The 17,907-nt window shown below is 36.9% G+C and overlaps 1 long non-coding RNA gene across 3 annotated transcripts in view; it reads right to left on the bottom strand.

Annotated features, from left to right (window-relative positions):
* Nucleotides 1–6,485: 6,485 nt before the first annotated feature.
* LOC139080016 (uncharacterized) overlaps nucleotides 6,486–17,907 on the bottom strand; it is a 31,801-nt gene continuing 20,379 nt past the window's right edge. For 2 of the 3 annotated variants that reach the window (XR_011534125.1, XR_011534126.1), the window contains exon 5: nucleotides 6,486–9,920. This is a non-coding gene — a long non-coding RNA (uncharacterized lncRNA). The remainder of the gene's footprint in view (nucleotides 9,921–17,907) is intronic. The other variant, XR_011534127.1, reaches the window with a different exon arrangement.

The raw sequence follows: 17,907 nt of genomic DNA, 5'->3' as shown, positions 1-17,907 counted from the left end.
ATTTTGTCAAATGCTCTTTCCACATCTTTTGATATAATCATGTGATTTTTCTTCCTTAGTCTGTGATAAGGTGGATTACACTAATTAATTTTCAAATGTTGAACAAGCCTTGCATACTTGAGATAAATCTCACATAGTCATGGTGTATAACTTTTTAAAATACTTTTTTGGATTCAATTTGCTAACATTTTGTTGAGGATTTTTGCATCTATGTTCACAAGAGATATTGATCTGTAGTTTTCTTTTCTTGTAGTGTCTTTTTCTGGTTTTGGTAGTAGGGTAAGGCTGACCTCAGAGAATGAGTTAAGAAGTATTCCCTCTGCTTCTATCCTCTGAAAGACAGTGTACAGACTTGACCTAATTTCTTCCTTAAATATTTGGTAAAATTTCAGACAAACCAGTGAACCCATTTGGGCCTGGTGTTTTCTGTTTTAGAAAATTATTAGTATTCGTTTAATTTCTTTAATAGATATAGCTTGGCCTGTGCAGTGTTTGTGGGTGTCATTGGTTTGTTTCTACCTGTTCTTTGAGGTTTTCATGGAACACCGTGTCATCTAGTTGATTTGAAATATTGTCTGTGGATTTTTATTTTTGGTAGCTAGCTCTTAGCTCTGATTTTCTGGGAGATCAAGAGGATTACAAAATTACTACCTGGATGCCATTTTCAAGATTCTTCCTCTCTATCTTCAATTAATTGACTAGGTAGCATTTAATTAAATGAGTATCTCTTAAAATATTTGGTTAATACTACATTTCTAAAAACAAATGGAATTTCTTACTAGAATGTAAGGTTAATGAGGACAATCTATTTTTTCCACTACTTTTCCAACTAGGTATAAAATAGCACCTGGCATCTATTTTTGAATGAAAAAAATACAGACATAAATTCTTTCTCAACTTCATTACTGCATACTGTGATAAAATAATTTTTTGGTTTAAACTTAATTTTTTCCTTATGTTAAATGTTTCCTTATGTTAAACCCACAGAAGTAGAATTTTATCACAAGAAATGAAAAAATTTAAGGTCTTTCATATGAATTATTAAATTGTTTTGTACTAATAACTGGAGAAATGAGCTGAAAGTGACAGGAGGAAGCTGGCATATGCAAAAAGCTGTAAGGAAATCAGTCAAATTGGATCAGATGGTATTTTGTGCCTGGCAGATTTGGTCTATGTTGTATTAAGCCTTAAAATTAAAGCACATGCTCGTACTGGGAATAGAAGGAAAAATCAGAGACATCATGAGTAGGGTAACAAAATAATAATAATGGTATGGATTTTATGTTCATTTAATAATGTTGTGGGTTGAGACTATTCGTCAGTAAGTGAGCTCATTATCCAGGGATCCAGGAGACTATACTACGTTACATGGAAGAAAGCCTTCACTGAATTCGAAGCCGACGTGTAGCATTCTTCTTTTTGTTTAAATAAGACAAAAAAACTTACCTCACAGTAAGGACTTTAATAACCATTCTTTACATGCTCAGCAGTAGATCCCTTGTTCAAAGTTTACTTTAATTAATAATCTAATGATGTAAAATTAAATTTCCCCTTCTCCGTTGTTAAGAACATTTTTATGAAATTAATATAGCAACTTCAGCTTTCTTTTGATTAGTGTCAGCGTGGTATTTCTTTCTCCATTGCCTTATTTTTACTCTACTTGTGTCTTTATATCTAAAATGTGTCTCTGTATTACATGTAGACAGCATGCATCTTGTTTTTGGTCTACTCCAATAGTCTCTATCTTTCAATTAGTATATTTAGCCATTGACACAATGATTACTAATATGGCTGGATTAATATCTACCATATTTATTACTGGTTTCTAGTCACTGTCCTTGTTCTTTCTTTATTTTTCCTTTTCTTTTCTTCTACTTTTGTCTATCTTCTCTGGCTTTAATAAAGCATTTTGTATGATTCCATTTTTCCTCCTCTCTTACAATATTAATTTTTAGTGTTTTTGTTGGTTGCCCTTGAGTTTGCAATTTACATTTAGGGCTAATCCAAGTTTTCTTTCAAATAATACTATATCACTTCACAGGTAATGTGAGTACCTAATAAGAGTTTCCCAATTCCTGCCTCCCATTCCTTACAATATTGCTGTTATTCATTTCACTTACTTGTAAGCTATAATCACCAATACAATGTTGCTGTTTTCATGTTGAACATACTGTTATCTGTTAGATCAATTAGGAATAAGATTTTATTTAACTTTCTTTAACACTCTTTCTTTCCTATGTAGATCTGAGTTCCAGACCAATTTCATTTTCCTTCTTTCTAAAGAATGTCTTTTAACATTTCATGCTAAGCAGGTCTCCTGGTGACAAATTTCCTCAATGTTTGTCTGACAAAGTCTTCATTTCCCTTTCTGCTGTAAAGGAGAACGTTGCTTGATACAGACTTCTAGGTTTGTTTTTTTTTCTTTTAACGCTGTATCTATTTCATTCCACTTTCTTTTTGCTTGCATGGTTTGTGAGAAGTCCAATGTCACTTTTATTCTTGTTCCTCTATGGATAAATAATTTTTTTTCCTCTGGCTTCTTTAAAATGTTTCTCTTTGTCTTTGATTTTACGAAGTTTAAATATGATGTGCCTATATATGTGCGCATTTTGTAATTGTCCCATAGTCTTAAGTGTTCTGTTCATTTTCATCCTTTCTTTTCTCTTTGCATTTCAGTTTTAGACATTTCTATTGACCTAGGCTCAAGTTCACTGATTGTTTCCTCAGCTGTGTCCCATCTGCCTATGAGCCCATCAAGGGCATTCTCTATTTCTGTTGCCTTTTCTTTTTAATTTCTAGAATTTCCTTTAGATTCCTTAGAGTTTCCATCCTTATACTTATATTACACATCTGTTCTTGTATGTTATCTACTCTTTTCCTTACAGCCCTTAGCATATACTTATTTTACATTCCCAGTCTGATTAATTCCAACATCTCTGTCCTATAGGAATCTGGTCCTGACACTTGCTCTGTCTCTTTAAACTACATTTTCTTTCAGTATGCCTTACAACATTCTTGTTGAAAGTCAGACATGACATACTGGGTTAAAGGAGCTGAGTTAAATAGACCTTATCATGAGATTGTATGTTTATATGCCTGGGAGTTAGGCTGTGGTTACTGTTTGCTCTACCTATAGGTGTTGGAGGCTAAAATTTCCTCTGCTCTCCTTATTTTGTCTTCTGTTGTCTTTGGGTTTTCTTGGAGAATTTTTCCTAAAGAGGATCTGAGATATGAAATTCTTTCAATTGTATTCCTCTTGTTTTGGGATCCAGCAGAGGTTTCTGCTCCTGGGCTTCTGTTTCAGTGAGATGTAATTCTCTCTTTCTGCCTGTCTCTCCCATTGTGGGGCGGGGGGCAGTGGTTTGCCCCTTGACCTCAATTATCTAAAGGCTGTAAGGAGAGTTGTTGATTATCACTTTGTCCATCTTTTTTGTTGTTGTGAGGATGGGAAAGACAACTTCAAAGTCCCTTACATGCCAGGCTTGAGACTGGAAGTTCAAGAATCATTGTACGTGTCTTTCTGAGTAAGTTTAAGACCATGTTAAAACCAAGAACTACATAATCGTGTAGCAATTAAGAGCTCAGCCTCTTTGGAGTCGAGAGTTTTAGAGAAAAAGTTCCTTTCAGTTTATCTGACCTAATTTCTTCATTATAAAGATGATTAAGGCCCATTGCAGATTAACTGACTAGTTCAAATAAGACAGCATGTTTTCTGTGGCAGAACTGGGGTGTAAGTTAAGTTTCCCAACTCTTTACTCATGGCTTTTCAACTGAAATACCTCATTTCAGCATGGGTCTCTGAAAGGACTTCTTGTATCTGTAGGAAAAGTGTGACCATAGTGATTATACGGTCAGAAAGACAAAGGAGAAAAACAGGAGAAGTAACTAGAATGTGAAAGTGGGTAATCCCGAAATCTAAGTATCTTGAGTACGATTTGAGGAATTAGTTTATTTTTTCTTGTCATAAGCCTGACAAGGAGGTCTTTGAATTTAACTCTATCTCAATCCCCAAGTAACATGAAGTAATTAGATCTCAGGCTAAAAATCACTAGTATGAAGAGAAATAATCAGCAGAGTCAAATCCCTTGAAAACACACGGCTTTGACTGCAGTTTGACACACTGAGAAATGTTATATTCACAACGGTAATTGTATTAAATAAAAATAAATAAACCAGTTGTGTTCAATCAACTGCCAATCAGTAACTTTTCAGAGCATCAATTTTTATCAATGTGAAAATGTTCAAGCATTTACAATCATGATCAGATTGGCCAAGAATACCAGAAACTAATTGACTGATGGTCCCTAACATGGGTAAAAAAACACATCACTTGACCGGATCATAAGCAATTTTAAATTCCTCTGGTAACAAAGAGAACTCAAGTGCTGAGCTCTTCAATTGTAGCAGAAACTAGGTCAAACTTTGTTCTAAGAACTTTAGATATTTTTACAGCAGTGCTTTCTTCTCATAGCTCCTCCACGGCCTTAACTGTGCTTTCCTATTATCTACTCACTGAATTTGACTTACCAACTCTGTCCTTAATTCCCTAAGGGCAGGAGGAGGAATCTGTCTGCTTTGACTTTTTGTATCTTCTGTGCCTAGAACAGTGTCGGGCAAATAATGTCTGGTCAATAAAGTTTTAGCTATTATGACTAGTGTGAAAAATTTGTCTGTTGTGTTGGTTCTTTTTATGCAAGCATATCACTGACTCAGTTTGCAAACAAGTAGACTTATTATTTGCATAATCTCATTTAATTATCACAACTCTGAAAAGAACATGTTATTCCTAAAGTCCCAATGAAGCAATTTTGGCCTAAATAAATTGCTCAAGAGACAGCCTGAATGGACAGCAGTGTTTCCCAGCGCGTTCTGTGAAAATATCAGTGTTGCTTGTTGGCAATCTGTCCACTTCACATGAGAGCAAGGTCCCAATGTGGAAAACACCTGCATTATGTTTGGCTGGCTTCACTGCAATCTCTGTCTGAGTCTTTGGGATGCTAATGCATGCTATGGACCAGGAATGTAGAGGGTTCAAACCTAGGTTTTGGTACACCTGTCTGACATCTACCACCCTCCATTTTTTGGAATGCTTTTGGGAACTGTTGCTCCAAAGAACACACTTTGGAAAACACTCTTGTGGAGAAAAGAACATGGGCTTTTAAATCAACTTTGAATTCAAATCCAGCATCTAACAGTTACTAAGTAATGGAAGTAGAACAAATTATTTAACCCCTCCATATATTAGTCACTTCATCTGGAAAATGGGCACAATGCCATGTTTATTGAGTTGTGGTGAAGATTAATTATAATAAAGTATAAAAATGCAAATTACAGTGCCAGGCACATTTTACTTTATCAGAGAGATGATTGCAATGCTCCCAGCTTCATCCATGCCCCTAATATTATACCCACATTTAATGACAAAGTATTATTCAAACTCAAATCAATCTAATTCCAGTGTTGATGCTTTTTTTTCAGTTCTGTACATAAATGAGTTTTTAGACAAAATGAAAAATAAAGGAAAACAGTAAGCATTTATACTGATGAGGTTTACATACACCAATAAGTGATACAGTATGTATGTGTGTGTCCATAGTGTATATATATATATAAAGGTAGTGAAAGCAGACACTGGACCCAGAGACAAAAGTGGTGTGGGTCCACGCTCGCCCATCCCAGAACACATGATTTTCTTTGGTAAAATGTGGTGATAATATGAGTTTTGCCTCTTCACAGCTTCATTCAATAAGTTCTGTAAGGACTAATAACTGGTAAAAGTTAATTATTGTTTGGAAAATGTAGAGAGAAAAAATATCTTTTTCCTCTACCCTTCTAAGTTCTCGGCTGGGCCTCTTGGAACAAACAACAGACTGACAGGAGAAAAGCATACAAATTGACTGAATATAAATTTTACGTGACACAGGAGCCTTCACAAGGAAATGAGGACCAAAAGAAGTGGTTAAGCTTGAGCATTTTTACGCTAGGTTTGATGAAGGGTGCAGCCATGGAAAGACGTGACAGCACAAAGGTGAGCCAGTTAGTGAACTGGGGAACGACACAGCAAAGCCTGCTCCTCCAGATTCCTCTCTGCATCCCTTCTTCAGAAATAAGGATGCTCTGTGCCTCCAGGTCCGGGGGCCACACCTCTCACGTGAGGGTTTTATGATTTGCTTCATGGGAACAGCAGCAAATCCTTCCTGTACCTGCCGTTTCTCAAATTCTTTCAGCTTAAAATACCCAATATGGCAGGTGCCACATTTTGGGGTAGCATGTTCTAAATCCTGTCAAAAATAAACCTGGTACAAGATTATTTACAACCACGTGTTACGTCTAAACTAATTCTTGATGATATTGAGTCTAAGGCTAATATGCCACACTTATTTTAGCCCATATAGTTGTTACTTTTTTATTCATTCTTACAATATTTGACTGTAATTAGAGCATTTCAACTTATATTTTACATTTATTGTAATTACTGCTATATCTGGCTTTAAATCTTCCAACTTTTTATTTGTTTTCTATTTCATCACCTGTTCTATATTTTTATTTTTCTTTCCTCACTTTGGATTGTTATATTTTTATTTTATTCTGTCCATCCATTATCTTTGAAATTATACATTTTATTTGTTTATAATTCTTAGAGGTTACCCTAGAGATTAAAATATGCATTCTCCATTTATCAGAATCTGATGTAAAGTCATTATTTTATCTCTTCCTGGAACACTGAAAGATCTTGAAACTCCTGAGCACCAGAAGAGAATGCATTTTAAATTCTATTTGGAGTTATATGACCATATATCCGAAGACAGCCATAATCTCGCTGGTGCTGAGGATACAAATTGCTCATAATGATGCCAATTTTCCATCTGGTGTCAGAAGAGGGTTTTAGCATTTTGCCCCATTCCATTTATCTTCAAGGGCATTCCATCTGAAAATAAAATTCTCCTATTAGTCACAAGTGTCATGCTTATCACTGCCTTCTCACAGGACCACAATCCCACCACCATGCTTCTTATGCCTTTTGAAGACCATACCAAAGGCCTAAATGCAGAGACTTCATGGTACAAAATGCTCCTCTACTGTTTTTTTCTTTGCTTCCTCATTTTTGAGCAACTTGCACAGTAAGCCCAGCAGAGGGAGGGGAGTTAACCAGCACATAATAAAAATTCCGTTATTGCATTAACATCTCTAATCTGATCCTGAAGTTCAATCAATAAGGAGGAATCTGGCCCTTGCTCTCACATGGCTTCTGATGTCTTGTTATTATCATTATAACATGGTATCTTTTGAGGAATGTATGCTCGTGTGAAGCATTTTCCGCAGATTCCTCCCCACCCCATATCTAAACTAGTGAGCACAATGTATAAATACAGAATAACTTGTTCAATATATAAACAAGTTTGCCCTCACCCTTGTCGTTGCTCAAATCCTTAGTTTATTGCAGGAAAGGAAAAATGAGTTGATGTTAAAGAAGAAATCAAAGCACCTGCCTCCAGCTAACACAGAGTGGGTCATAGACTGTGGGTTGTTTTTCCTCTCTTATTCTTATTTTCAAAAGACATAAACACAACTGCTAATCCCCTGAAAACATCAAATGGAGAAGAGAAACACCCACCTCTGATTTCTGCCCTGGAGGGGGAGGCAAGCGGGAGATGGCGCTAGCTGCTCCATGCCCACTTCTCCTGTCTTCTTTTTCGTACCGGGACAAAGCTCTCCCTATGCTGTTGTCACTACAAAATGCTGCCAAGGACCCATCACTTCCAAAATGTGAAGGACACAGTGTACATCGAATACACAAAATGTGAATATTCAAATGAAAATTTAAAATGTGAGTAGGAGCCTTTCTTTATACTTAACTTCATTTTTCGCATACAAGTAAAGCATTGACGATATGCTTTTCCAGTTTGTTACTCTGTGCCTTTCCTTCCTGGGCTGCACCCATGTCTTTCATCCTCACACTGCGATGCGTGAGGAGCTGCTGTGCGACCTCTGTGAATTGGACCCACAGGACAATTAACAGGACAAAAATAACATGAGGATGCTGGATTCCTTTACCCTCCAAATGGCAAGACTTTTAGATTCTGATTAAAAATCATTTCTCTGAAAGGACTTCAGAAAATAACACCATGAAAATAACATCCCCCCCCCCAGCCACAGCCCCCAAAACTGATGGCCTGGTTAACACGAGTACAGGAGGAGGGCAACTGACACCCTTGTTGAAGAGAAAGAGTCAGAGAAGGGAGACTCTCAATGACCACGCCAGAGAATAGGAGTGGACACGTCTCTACCCAGGAGTGCCCTCCTAGTGGAAGGCCAGGACTGACAATGCACATCAACTATGGCCAACCTCTGAGCCAGGGAAATCCCATCATCTAGAATAAGCTTGCTCAATCCTAAGTGTTTGATGTCAAGCACTTTACGGATGAGAAAGACATAGTCTTGGCCATATAACTAGAGTCATCCTTGAGGAAGATGCAAAGTTTGATTGCTGTACAATAATAAATTGGGGGAGTGACCTTATGATAATTGATGATTTTGAGATTGCACTATATTTTCCTTAGATTCAAATTGCTGCAAATTCCAGGAGACATTTTCAGGCCACTCATAGTGACGCATGAAGGACACTAATCTCATCCCGGTCAGAAATGTCTGGACAGGAAAGATGGTCTGTTCACCACATAACTGTCCCCACTCCTGTGGAGACCTTCTCTCCCGAAGAAACACAGGAAAATGGTTCTGAAAAGAAATGTCCATATGTCTGTTAGAGAAAGCTGTTTGCATAAAATTGTGTCTTGGAACTGCATCATTTAAGGAGTCTGTCAACCTATACCATTTTTGTAACTTTAGAGCTTCCATTGATGTTCTGCTTTGTAATAACCCAATTGTTAACTTTCTATTATTGCTGTTTATTTTCATTAGTTTCAAGCTTAGATCTTTATAGTAGGTGTATTTTTTTCCTCCAAAACACTAGCTCTTAAAGGACTATAGAAGGATTTCAGTAAATGTTTGATGAATGAACAGAAAAAGGAATGAATAAAATACATTATTGTTTGTTCATAGCACGTTTTTATCCTAATTTTTATTAGCTCTGCGATGATGCTTTCAGGATCTAACATAGTCTTTGAGTAGCCACACAGTATCATTTTCCATTAGAGTATTTATTGTTACATTGTACAGATTTTTCTGTATGTAGGCTGGATTTTGGAAATTATTTAAGAGAGAATTCTTGAAACCTAAAATAGGTAGGTAGAAAGAGAAATTTACCAATTGTAGTTTCATTTTTTATTCTATTATTTAAATAACATTTTCTGATTCATCTGTTTGCGTTTATCCCAATCTGATACTAAATCACTGACCATCCTACAAAGCAATGGGTAAATTAAAAGTTGGGATAACCCATGCACAGCAAAGAGATTTATAGTCTGAAAGCTCCCAGGAACCTCGTCTCTCACAGAGTCCACTGGCAAATACGTAGACGGACAGGGATCAGAATTCAGCTTTGACTGACACCGAGCTCCAGATTGTCCACTCGGACCCGCCGCCACATCTTACGATGTCAATACGGACTCAGCCTACCTTGTGAGGCTTGTTTCTTCATCTCCAGCTGCCAATCATCTATGCCACTGTGCATTTTGCACAGATGGTGGCACTGACCCTGGATGAAAGAAGAGATTCTTTCCAAGCTCGTTTCCATAACATGGTTTTGACGTTGTGTGGTGGGTTTGTATTTCTCCTTGGGGGCTGTCATAGTTCCACCTTTGCATAGCTTTCCCATATGGTTTTTGTTCTGTTTGTTTTATTTTTATAACATGATTCTCCTTTTGCATTGTGGAAGGCAACTCAAATTCTCAGGTGTTTTCTTGCCTTCTCTCATCTGCACAGAGAGGTTTGGAAAAGCCTGCCATTAACATGAGAAGTCTCTGTAATGAGAGATTTTAGATATTTGAAGGTCATAAATTGAGCTAAATTTGATTGGCACTATAACTTGTATTTGATAGTATTATTTTAAATGTTGATATTAAAAAAGGAGTAACAGTTTTAATTTGGGGCTTGCAAACAATTTTTTTTAATTACTAGAAGAGAGAGAAAAAAAATTTTGAAACAGCAAATATTCTCAGGGTCGGCGTCTTGAATACACTCCCTTGTAAGCCTCTTCCTTTGGAGATGAAGACATAAAACTTCAATGTTTCTATAATCCCGTGGACAATCCACGTGAATATGTATAACATAACTCATTGAAGCCTCTGAATACCGAGCTCTTCTATAGAGTCCTTCATTAATTCAGCACACATTCTCTGAAAACAAAGATTGCAGTCTGAGCTGGAGTCTTACAGGAAAATAAATCAGTTAAGACAAATTCTTTATTCTTGAGGAACACACAGCTTAATGAAGAAGGTGGTTTTATAAACAGATAATTTTAAACAAACTCTGATACCAAGAAAATTTGATATAAACACAACAGGTCAACTGAGAGAGACTGTTCTTCCGGAGATGTGGTTGGGGCGAACTCTGAAAAAGATTCAAAAAGCATAAGCAGTGCTATTTCTTTTAAAATTATTTTTTCTCTCCTTTGTATGACTAAAACATCTCATGCCTTGCTCATCAATCATGAATCTTTACATAGAGATAAAGTACAGATGTTTTTATGCTTTCGTTTGCCAATTTGTACATACATAAAAATCCCTTAGCCTCCTAAGGACACCTAAGATTAATGTGGTGTCCTTTTATATATGTGTCCTACACACTAAATATCAAGCATGGAACCAAATTATGGGAGTTTCTATACATTGGCTTTCTATACAGCAAAACTAGAAAAGAATTGGATGGAACCAGAAAAAAAATAAACACATATAGTTCTAGTTTTAAGACCAGATTTTATAAACAATGTGCAATATGTTGGGAAAAAGATCACACTAAAACCGAAGATGGACTTTTCCTTTGAAGAAACACCGCAGACGAGATGATTTTAACGAAATTCTTCTAAGGCCCATCACAATGAAATGAAACATTTTATTACCAGGCATTGCATTTTGTTATTGATGTTTTCCTCTTTCGCAATGGAGTTTTAGAAAGCATACAAAACCTTGAGTGAGTAATATCACTTAAGTAATGACTTTAAGGTCAACAATAAATATCACTTTCCAAGTTCAGCAGAGGAGGCCGTCACGTCAAAGCCGCAACAGCAGGGTGAGGTCCCTATGCTTGGGAAGTCCAGTCTTAATACAATAATAAGTGATTGAACTGTGATTAAACCAAACACGGATTAAACACCCATCTTTAGCTTCAATCATTTACTCGAGAAATATTAATATCAGTTGAACAAGTGCACTGTAAATTTGCTGTCACCTCTGCCCCAGGACACTAGGGTGCTTTATGGTGTTGTTACTGTTGCTATTAACAAACAAGAGAGCTTCACGGTTGCAATTATTGTCGTCTTCCATAAAAATGAGATGAAAAAGGGAATCTGAACTGGAGTTTGGAGCAGCACATCAGCCTCAGGCCCTGTTTCAGGTCACGGTGCTTTGGGAGAATCATCCCACTGAGTCTCAATTATCAGCTTTGACAAGAAAAGAATGAAGTATTTAAGTGTTTAGGTAGCTCCTAAATGTCAGTTAGTCGCAACGAACCATGCAGTCTGCATTGCTGCTCTCCTCGCTCTGCTCTTCCAACAGCTGAGATAAAACACAGCCTCTCCAGTTACTCTGCTCTGATGACCACTTACTGAGAATGGTTTGCCCAGCTTTCTGCTCTTTAATTGCATAGGTTTTCACAGTTTCCATTCAGTGAGCACTTCCATCATGCCAATAACGCAGATACTCAAACGGACCTGCCTCACCAACCTACCAGGCGCTTCCATGTCAGATTCTGGAGGGATCCAGTCAATAAATAAATGCATTTGCCTTATTATGGATCCAAATTTTGTTTTATAGCTTGTTATATACCTGAGATAAAAGACTCAAACTAATCTAATAAATTATCCATTGACTCTTTCTATACTGACGGCATTCGAATCCTTCTCCTCCCGCTCCTGGAACAAACCTAAGAAAACATCATGATCCTCTTCCGAGGTGGTTCTAATATCTGAGGGACAGTGCAGAAAAAAACCCAACCTGGGGATAGATTGATTACAATTTCAACTGCATAGCAAAGGATGATTCCTTGTTTTCAGTTTGGGAATTCAGGGTGTAAATTTATCTTATCTTTTATTAAGAATTGTGAGAGTTCTGAGATGTTTTTCCCCGCTTGCAAGCTAACAGTTCAAATGGTCGCACTTTTATAGATGCTGGCAGGAGACACAGGACGCCTGGCTCAGAGTCAAGGACTTTATTACTCATGGCACGGTCGTCAACAAAGGCTTCAAGTCTGCAAAGGTGCCTCTTGTTCCCCAAGGGCCGTGGGGGTGATGTGAAGGTGGGCCCAGGGGGATGCAAATGAAGAAGCCCGAGTGTAGAGAACTCCCGTATTTTAAATCAGGCTGCTAACATGTCTGCCCAGACTTCGCCTTGGAGACGTAATCTTTATTATCCTGGTCATGAAACAAACCTACCCTCTTCCTGGGAGGGAGATGCTATGGCTATCTTCCAAGAATGTTTGCTGTACAGATAACCTTACAAGATAGACTGGAATAAAAACCTGTCACCCACAGAAAAGTGAACACTTGAAAAAAGAAAGCAAACATTTTAAAATCATGAATAATTTTGAATAGCAATTAAGTTTGTTTCCCTTGAAAGAACTTCCTTCGCTAAGAGAATTAATGGAATGCTATTCACTTCACAGAATTTTCTAAAATAACCTCTGGTGTGAAGAGGAACTCTGTTGTAATGCAAGAAGAATTAATTAAGAGCTGAAATTCTCCTTTGAGAAACTGCAAAGGACACAGAAAACTAGGAATGAGAGAAAGGCAGGTCTGTGCTACTATGAAATATGATAAAAAGTATTACATCCACATTATGCATAGCTCCACCGCCTTCATTTGCAAGTGGACTAGGAAACTGGGGGAAAAATAAAACACTTGGCTCCGCCAGGTGACAAAATTAATGTCCGTCTTTGACACGAGATCCACAAAAAAGGAAGATATTTATGATTGACTTCTTGCAAGTGTTGAACATGACTTGTCTTATTTTCTTATGTATCTCAAGGATGAATATGAGATTCACAGTGGCTCAAAGGAATTACTGGAATCTACAAGTTTAAACTAATGAGAATGCCAGTGCTGCATGCTGTATTTCAGTGAATACATATTTTGTTTTCAACTGAATGGATACACTAAGCAGACTTGGGTCATGGTTTCCTTTTGGCAGTTCAAGTACCTTATGACACTTAGATATTGGCCAAGAATATGCTAGTATAGCAGCAGTAATTCTCTTCATTAAGAGGCTTAGCTGGCTATTGGGAGACTTGCGTAATGAAAATTAGCTCTTCTAATGCAAAAAAAACCACTCAGCTTCCTTACTGAAATCTATAAGCAACATTTGCTGACTTCAGACATCATCCTTTTTCACCCGCAACAAGTCCATGGTCAACTTCTATGCTGAGCGAACCATCAAAGTCAATTTCTTGATGTGAAAATTCTAAAATAGAAATTTTTAAAGTGTGATTTTTAAGCAAATTATTACTATTTTTCTACTCTTGTTTTTATTTCGTTCTGAGTTAAGTAACAAATATTCACAATTGCTTAACATTGATTCCCTCCTCCCCACCCTGAGTAAATCAAAGCTGTTGCTTTCCAGCACTCAGAAGTTATGTGGAAACTCCTTCTAATTAGGTGAGTACATAGGCGCTTTATCTGGAAAAGGACTCCTCCAATATCAATTACAGATTCTTCCACAAAAATACTGTACAGAATATTCTGTATACTTCACGTATAATTCTCACTCCTCCCACACACACATAAAGAGGAGCAGGAGATTTTTCCCTCAAGTTTTATATTATTGTTTGTTAAACTCTTTCTAGACTTCTGCCTAAATTATAAAAACTGAAAAAAATAACGTCTAATGTTAACAAAATCCACTCTGCATACTCTAGAAATTGGGGATTTGGGACAGGCAGTTGGAAAATATGCTATTTTAGATAATAAATTTTTCTTTGGTAATTTTTATTAAATATCATTGAATACCATAGTGATATTCGGCAGTTATAGGCAGTAAATATTTTTCCTTTTTCTTATCCAAGATTGTTAAGTTTTCAGTATTAGAGCTAACATTTTGTTACATCCTGGTCTGCATGCATCTATATCTTACATACCTCTAACTTATCATAATGTAAACATTTAAGAAAAATTATTTGCTGAATAACTTCATGTTAAATGAACAAAGCATCAAAGAAGGTAAAGGAATACAGCTTACTGCTCCCTAGTGAATTCGAGTTTTCCGCTAAAATGAAAATAAGGACAAAAGTATCCACACTTTATCGCATTTCCAGGGTAACTGGGAAATGTCATATTCAGCGATGTGTAATGAAAATAATCATGTGTGTCCATATTAGTAATTTAATTCTGCAAATTTCCATTTAAAATATCTTCTCTCTATCATGTCTATCTGACTTATCTATTGATATCTGTCTTCTATCTATTGCCTCTATCATCTATCGTACCTATTTACCTATCTGTGTCTATTATCTATCAGTCATCTAAATCTATCAATCATCTACATCTATCATCTATATCTATATATCTATCCTCTATGGATAGCAATCATCTACTGTCTATTGTCTACCTATCCATCATCAATCATCTATCTATCTATCCCTGGCCTTTTCCTCAAAGACATTTAATGAAAGGCAATGAATTTAAAGGCCCTCTTTGACATACAAGAGCAGATAACTCACAGATTTAAGCGACATTTTTAATGGTTAAGGAGTGCCAGAGCCGATACTGTCTAGGCTTTACAACACCTGTGCTTTATCTGTTACCATTCACTGACTCTAAAGATTTATTTTAAGTAAATCTATGTTTTTCTTCTATTGTCGAAATTTTATTAATACGAAAAAGATAATATATATTCCATGGGCATTTGAGAATGTGTTGCCCTCCATCTACTCCCACTTATTTGGTGACATAAGTTGAATTGTCCTGCTGCCATCTGCCCACTTCCCACCCTGGTCCGTGGGGTTTCCGTAGGGCTGCGCACACCAGGGCTCCACAGGAGGAGTAGCACACCGAGATAAGGCCACCAGCTGTCCTCACGGAACTGCCTCGAGCGATCATTTCTGATATGATGGTGTGGTCAGCTCAGGCCCACCGCCAAGGAGATTCACGCCTCCAATCTCTCTTCAGCCTGTGGGGTAGAAGCTTGTTCACACAACCCTCTCACTACCTGTAGCTCTCTCTACAATCTAGACCATCACGGCCCCCAGGAGCCCTGCACCCAGCCATCACTGAAACCACAGGTGACTTCGGAACATGGATTTGTTTTTTAAGAAGCAAAAAGTTTCCCTTTGGAAATAAATACTGGTGAATGCCTGAAAAGAATTTAGATTCTAGAGCACTCAACACACGTTTACGGAGGGATGAACTCAAGCTCAGACATCGCCAAGAAACTTAAAGGTACACTCAACAAACACAAAACTCAGGATAAAGTGAGTAAGTGGAGTGTTAGAGTGAACTTTACGGTACAGTTTGAAAACGTTTTCCAATATTCTTAGAACATATTTCAACGTTAATACCGTTATAGAAGAATTGTCTTAAACACTGAAGAATTTCCTTTGATCATAAAGCAATTATTTCTAATGTTTGCAAAATGATGTTGTTTTTACTCTTCTCCTTAAAGATGGCATTACTCATATCGGTTAATTAGGAGATGCTTTATGGTTCTGTGAAGATTTCCATTTTGGTCCTCTAGGTATCTGAGCACAGACTATGAGTGTATCAAAATGACTGATATCTCTTAACATCTAATCACATTTATTCATGAGCGTTAGACTTGCCTGGGAAGCCAATATGCCTTTTACTCTATGTAACTGTCACTGAGCAACTCCTGGTCTTGTTGAGACATTATTAAGTGGAACTGAGACATTATCAAGTGGAATTCATTCATTTGTGCACGCAGTCATTTAGTAAACACTGGCATAATATTTTATCTGTGCCAAGTACTTTTCAAAGCATTTTGCAATCTCAATACGTTTTTAAAAATTACATAGGTATAAATATATACACATAATATGAAATACGGATTCATTAAAAATCTTGGTGCATCTGCTCTAAGAAAGGCCTGAGCCAGTTGCTTCAAGTTCTCTGCCAGGTGTAGTAATTTTGCATAGCAATCTGAAAATTTCTGATTTTAACCTGCCTATAGGCAGCTTGTTATTTGGCCAGTCAGCAGCTTTTCCTTCCTACCATCTATTTTAATTAAGACTGGTATTACCACACTGTACAAGTCTCTTTGTATCTATTAAGCATCCAATTGTTGTATTCAATAATAACCTAAAAATATCTTCAGCAACTCAATTCAACATCTCAAAGCTCAACAAACAAAACGTCAGCTTTCATTTCCCTAATATAAGAATATTTGATGTTACAAAAACAATTGCTATTTTTCAAATCATAAATGATCTTAGAGATATAACATTAGTTCTACCAAATGTTTTGAGTGAAGCTTAGATTTAGACACATGTAATTCCAGATAGTTATGCAATGAAAGAATTGAGCTAAAGTAAATAGTGTTTTATGTCATTGTACCCATCTTCACTACAATATTCCTGAATATAGTGAAAACATTTCAGGTTATTACATAAAAATTATTTCTTTAGATTAACTTTTTATTTTTTTGAGGAAGTTTAGCCCTGAGCTAACATCCACAGTCATTCTTCCTGTTTTTGCTGAGGAAGAGTTGCCCTGAGCTAACATCTTTGTCCATCTTCCTCTACTTTATATGTGGGATGCCTGCCACAAAATGGCTTAATGAGTGGTGCATAGGTCTGTGCCCAGGAACCAAGCCCATGAACCCTGGGCCACCAAAGTGGAGTGCGTGAACTTAACCACTATGCCACTGGGCAGGCCCGTAAATTTTTTTCCTCAATATTTGTAGGTATACACTTTTCCACTTATACATTCAGGGAAAAAACCTTGCATTGTATTTTACTAGTTTAAAAATATGAAGAGTTGGGGTTGGGGGCCGGCCCCGAGGTGCAGAGGTTAAGTGCGCACGTTCTGCTTCTCGGCGCCTGGGGTTTGCTGGTTCAGATCCCGGGTGCGGACATGGCACTGCTTGGCACGCCATGCTGTGGTAGGCGTCCCAAGTATAAAGCAGAGGAAGATGGGCATGGATGTTAGCTCAGGACCAGGCTTCCTCAGCAAAAAAGAGGAGGACTGGCAGTAGTTAACTCAGGGCTAATCTTCCTCAAAAAAAAAAGTTGGGTTTATGTATTCACAATCTTAAATTTTCCTAAAACAAACCTCTGAATGTTGTTTTAATTCCCAAGAGATTTATGATGAATGTGGCGGAGAATGAAGCTAAACATTTATTGGTTTGTATATTTACTCAGCATAAGTAAGCTTTCTTACCATAAAAAACTTTTATCTTACGAAATTGCCAGAATCTTGTTTTTTATTTGTCCTGAAATTTTACTGTTCCTAGATAAGATTTCAAGTAAGATTAGAGAAACTAATGATCATTTCCCATCTTTAATCTTCATTGGTTTCCAAAACCATATTATTATTTATCACAATGGCACACACTCAATAGATGTTTGCAAACTAGTGCTTTAATATTTCAAATTAATTAATAAGTGAAAGTATCAAAAAACATATACACAGCGAGTTATGACATAGTTGTTTTTTATATGTTATTATCTTCTCAAGTTTGTGTAAATTATACCTTCAGTGACAGTAAGTATCCTCCTTGCCTAAGATCGGAACAATTTGACCTGGAATTGTACGCCACATTGTTCTGAATCTGTTGCCTTTCTTCT

This window comes from Equus przewalskii, chromosome 28 (genome assembly GCF_037783145.1).
Source record: "Equus przewalskii isolate Varuska chromosome 28, EquPr2, whole genome shotgun sequence".
Classification (NCBI taxonomy): domain Eukaryota; kingdom Metazoa; phylum Chordata; class Mammalia; order Perissodactyla; family Equidae; genus Equus; species Equus przewalskii.
The sequence above is the reverse complement of the archived record's forward strand: the minus strand, read 5'-3'. Positions and strand labels throughout refer to the sequence as shown.